The 5,817-nt window shown below is 38.7% G+C and overlaps 1 protein-coding gene across 3 annotated transcripts in view; it reads left to right on the top strand.

Moving 5' to 3' along the window:
- The window catches only part of LOC106877370 (CTD small phosphatase-like protein), a 370,420-nt gene that overhangs the window by 158,409 nt on the left and 206,194 nt on the right, over positions 1 to 5,817 (top strand). The gene's annotated exons all lie outside the window — the stretch shown is intronic.

Below are 5,817 nucleotides of genomic sequence, written 5' to 3'. Positions count from 1 at the left end.
GGGTCGATAAATTAAGTAACAGTGGAGTACTGGGATCGATGTGATCGACTGTCCTCCTTCTCCCCACAAAATCCAAGCCTTGTGCCTATAGTAGAAAGGATTCTTCTTCTTAATAATAAATCTCTGAGCAAGGTATACACAGTAACTGCACGGCATCGTGAAATATATTTGCCACTTAAATGTGGTTAACCCTTAAGGGTAGATGTAGCTTGTAGCCCTGGGCTACAGTAGCATCTACCCTTAAGGGTTAGCCACATTTAAGTGGCAAATATACTTCATCAGTCTTCTTCTTATTATTAGGGTGGTGAGCTGGCAGAATTGTGAGTATGCTGAGCAAAAGGCTCAGCAGCATTTTGTCCCTCATCATGTTCTGAGTTCAGTTACCACTGAGGTCAACTTTGCCTGTCATCCTCTTGAGGTCGATAAAATAAGTACCAGCTGAGTACTGCGGTTGATGTAATCGATTTATCTCCCCTCTTCCGAAATTGCAGGCCTTGTACCAAAATCTGAAATCATAATCATTCTGATGGTTATTATTATTATTATTATTATGATTTACATAATACTTCTCTGATGTCGATGAAAAAAATTGGTTTAACCAGCAGATCGATATATTATTGACTAAATCACTTTCACCATATGCGCGTGTAAGTTTGTATGCACATGCAGGTAGATGCACGCATGTGCACTCGCTATTCTGCTCTTTCGATCACATCTCTCTCTCAGACATTTTTCTGTCGTCTGGGATTATTTTATCGGTGTTTGTTTGTTGAACTGCTGCATAACTCAACATTAAGGGGCATGACATAACAGTAGCCTACTTACAGACATAGGCATGTACATAAATATGTGTATGTATGTGTCTGTGTGTGTGTGTGTGTGCGTATGTATGTCTGTATATGTGTGTGTGTAATGTTTGTTTTTATGCTATAATAAAAACAATTTTACATTAAATTGAAGGATTACTCAATACATTTGGTAGAGTACAGATTTATTATTCTTTAACAAGGATAGTTTTGACAGTGACTATGAGGTTTCGGCCACCTTTTCCCACCACCAAAATTGCTTTTGTGATTTCCACTAACCAATTTCTGCTTGCAAGATGTGTGTGTGTGTGTATAAAGTAAAAACACAGATCTGTTAAAGGTTCACTACACCTGTTTCAGATATATTTTTTTATTGATGAAAAGTTCATTTACATCATGAAAGATAGAAACATTTTCTTCAAGTGAATTAAATTTTTAAAAATTGTTTCGGAGAAAACATACAAAGATGTGGAATGTGGGTCAACCCTCCAGTTTTGGCATCAATGATGAGAGTATATATTACACATATATATATCATCATTATCATCCTTTAACGTCAGTTTTTCATGCTGGCATGGGTTGGATGGTTTGAACCAAGCTAGAGAGCTGCATCAGGTTCCAGTTTGATATGGCTTGGTTTATACAGCTGGATGCCCTTCCTAATACCAACATCTTTACAGTGTGGGCTGGATGCTTTTAACGTGACACCAGTACGAGCGTTTATATGTATATATATATATATATAGCCCCAGTCAAAGTGGTGCCCCAGTATGGCCACAGTCTAATGATGGAAGATAAATAACGATACACACACACGCACACACAGAGGAGTGGCTCTGTGGCAAGAAGCTTGCTTCCCAACTACATGGTTCTGGGTTCAGTCTCACTGCTTGGCACTTTGGACAAGTGTCTTCTACGGTAGCCTTGGGCCAGCCAAAGCCTTGTGAGTGGATTTAGTAGATGGAAACTGAAAGAAGCCCATCATATATCTATATATAGGTAAATTGAAAATTAGAGGTAATACTTGACAATTGTAAGCACCTGTGTATTCCAGCTAGTGGTTGTGGTGAAGGAATAAATTGTAAATCCAAAAGAAAAAAATAACAACAAAACTACAAAGGATTCCGCGGTACACGTGTTTCAAGCTCTACGTGTGTATAATATAATATAACATAATATAATATAACATAATATAATATGTGTATAATCTACAATGTAAAGCTATCTTCAGCCGCAAAAATTATCTCTCTCTCAGGAAATTATACCATCTCGACATTGAAGTAAGAAGAAATGTGTGATGTAAGAGGTGAAGATCCTTTCGGTATTTTGTATAGTACTATCTCTGGTATAATTCTCCACCCGGACATAATCTCTCCGGTCCTTCGAAAACCTTCCATACCTTGCGACGATTTGCTTGACAACCAATGTTGGTGTGTTTATGTCCCCGTAACTTAGCAGTTCGGCAAGAGACCTGATAGAATAAGTATAAGGCTTACAAAGAATAAAAGACTATATAAATGTGTAATAATGGAGTTGCAGGTGTAAATGTGTAAATGAATGTGTTGCCTCATGCTGGACAAAATGGTCAGCTGCGTTTCTTCTGACGAGGTTAAAATTCCACCAAGGTTGACTTTGCCTTTCAGCATTTCAGGGTTGATAAAGCAGATACAAGTGAAATACTGGGTCAATATAAATGACTAATACCACCTCCGCACAAAATTGCAGGCCTTAGAATTATCATTAGCCCATTAGCATTTAAATTGGCCATAGGCGCAGGAGTGGCTGTGTGGTAAGTAGCTTGCTTACCAACCACATGGTTCCGGGTTCAGCCCTACTAGGTGGCACCTTGGGCAAGTGTCTTCTACTATAGGCTCGGGCCAACCAAAGCCTTGTGAGTGGATTTGGTAGACGGAAACTGAAAGAAGCCCGTCGTATATATATATATATGTATGTGTGTGTGTGTTTGTGAGTCTGTGTTTGTCCCCCCAATATCGCTTGATAACCAATGCTTGTGTGTTTATGTCCCCTGTAACTTAGCAGTTCGGCAAAAAAGAGACTGATAGAATAAGTACTAGGCTTACAAAGAATAAGTCCTGGGGTCGATTAGTTTTTTTTTTTTCTGTTTGGTTAAAACAATAGGGGCAGGGATTATTTGAGAAGAATTGGCTGCTCTTTCTAGCACATTGAATGACATTGTCAAGGTTCCCTTGTTCGTTGACTTGCTAGAATTTTCTTCCCCTTAACTCTTCAAATGTTTGTCTCACCTTTGCGCTTGGGATAGGTCTGGTTGGCTGGCTGGCTCTGTCGAATATTTTCGTTATGAAGCAGGTCTTTCTTTCTCTACCTGGGTATATCTATTATTAGCAGCTCAGCTATTGCTGTACCCCTCCTCCCTCCTCCAAATCATTCTAATACCACCCTTCCTCATCCAGGGGTCCCTATCAGATTCTTTTCTCATATCAAATACACTCCCTAGTATTAACCATCTCCATTTTACATTACCGGCAGCCCCAACACAAGGCTTACACATTCCTGCATTCCCTACTCACCTATCTCATTGCTGGCATGTAGAACTTTATTCTGCATATTCTTTTCATAAGGGAGCCCCTAGATGGCTGATTGATCTCCTAGAAATAGCAACGAATTTTCTGTCATCATATTTAAAAAGAAACACACACTCAGACATGTATGAGTACAAGCATGTATACACATATGTGTGCCTGTATATATGTATATATATATATTAATAAATTATAGGGTAGCAAAAAAATTTTTAGAAATTTTATTTACCACCAGTGGTCTAGGGAGAGTAAAAAACAGTCAATAGACTATGTATTATTCATTTAAAATGCAGAGATGCCTATAATAGGACATCTAACATGCTAGAAAGAGCAGCAAAAGACTACATACCACAAAATTAGGGATAATTTCGAAAGGGAATGAAAAATCTATATAGATTGGTAAATGTTTTTATTTTTCATTCCCTTTCGAAATTATCCCTAATTTTGTGGTATGTAGTCTTTTGCTGCTCTTTCTAGCGGGTTAGATGTCCTATTATAGGCATCTCTGCATTCTAAATGTATATATATATATGTATGTATGTCTTTTACTTGTTAAAGTCATGGTACTACGGCTGTGCTAGGTACTGACCATATATACATGCATGTAGCTTTCTTCTCAAACACATGGGTCCAGGTTCAGTCCACTGCATGGCACTTTGGGCAATTGTCAAACCTTGGGTCAATCAAAGCCTTGTGAGTGGATTTGGTAGACAGAAGCTGAAAGAAACCCATTATATATATGTGTGTGTGTGTGTGTGTGTGTGTGTGTGTGTGTGTGTGTCTTAGTGTCTCTGTTGGTCACCCACCGCTGCTTGACAACTGGTGTTTGTGACCCCGTAACTTAGCAGTTTGGGAAAAGGGTTCAATAGAATAAGTACTGGGCTTTAAAAAAAGTCCTAAGGTCAATTTCTTTCGCTAAAACTCTTTGAGGTGGTGCCCCAGCATGGCCTCAGTCAAATGACTAAAACAAGATAAAAAATCTATTTATATATATATATACACACACACACACACACACAGAAAAGTGGAATGGCTAAGAAACTTGTTTTAAAAGCAGAAGATCCTGTGTCCTGGGGTTTGATTCCAATGTATGGCATCTCGGTCAAATGCCCTTTTCTCTAGCCTCGGGTCAAACCCATACCTTGTGAGTTAAATTGGACAGACAGAGACTGTATAGCAGCTCATTGGGTGGATTATACCCCTGTGTTTCAAAAAGAGCAGGCAGATGTGTGTTTTCAGTCAAACCATCCAACCCATGCCAGCATGGCAAATGGATGTAAAAATGATGATGATGGTATGAGTTTGCTTGTCTTTGTTTTTCTACCCTCTGCCGCCTAATGTTTGCCAATTGATATTGGGTTTGTTTATGTCCCCGTAACTTGGAAGTTCAGCAAAAAAGAACGATAAAATAAGTTACCAGGTTGAAACCTAGTCCCTGGGATTGATTTAGTTGTTTAAATTCTTCAATGTGGTGCTCCAGCATGGCTGTAGTCCAGTGACTGAAACAAGTAAAAAAAAATAAGTCTCCAGGCTAACAATAGGTTTGGGGCCCAAGTACTTACTTGAAACTAGGGTAAATTAGATTTCATGAAGGGCTGTGCCTGCAACTTTTGGGGCAGAGGTTCAATAAATTTATTTGCAATGAGATTAATTAAACAGTGTGGTCCCTTAGATCAGGGGTTTTCAAACTTTTTGACTTGCGGACCCCTTTATATTTCAGGCTTTACCTTAGGGACCCCCTTATAAACGTTTATGAAATTTATACATAAATATTTACTTAAAATAACATATATTTTTACATTTATTTATTTAACAGTATTTAACAAAATAGGTTTATTGTCAATTAAAAGATTTCGATTAAAAAACATATATAAAATCAAATTGCCCATTAAAAGTATTTGCTGTCCACGGACCCCCTGTCTTGTCCTTGCGGACCCCTGTGGTCCGCGGATCACAGTTTGAAAACCCCTGCCCTAGATGAGGTGGTGGGGGCCTGTCAAAATCGAAAAGGAATAAGGCTGACAAATAGATATTATATCTTCTACCATTTACTTGTTTTAGTCATCAGACTGTGGCCAGGCTGGGGCGCCACTTGGGGGAGAATTTTAGTTGAATCAACCCCATGCTTGGTTTTTTTTAAAAGCCTGATACTAATTCCATTGGTTTCTTTTGCCGCTCTGCTAAGTTACAGAGATGTAAACACACCAACACAAGTTGTCAATCGGTGGTGTTGGACAAGCACAGACATAAAGATACGCACACACATACATATATGATGGGCTTCTTTCAGTTTCTGTCTACCAAATTCACTCACAAGGCTTTGGGTTACCTCAAGGCTATAGTAGAAGACACTTGTTCATGATGCCATGCAGTGGGACTGAACCCAGAACCATGTGGTTGGGAAGTAAACTTCTTATCATACAGCCACGCCTATATATATATATATATAT

Source organism: Octopus bimaculoides, chromosome 21 (assembly GCF_001194135.2).
Source record: "Octopus bimaculoides isolate UCB-OBI-ISO-001 chromosome 21, ASM119413v2, whole genome shotgun sequence".
Taxonomy (NCBI): Eukaryota; Metazoa; Mollusca; class Cephalopoda; order Octopoda; family Octopodidae; genus Octopus; species Octopus bimaculoides.
This window is presented reverse-complemented; position numbering and strand designations above follow the sequence as displayed.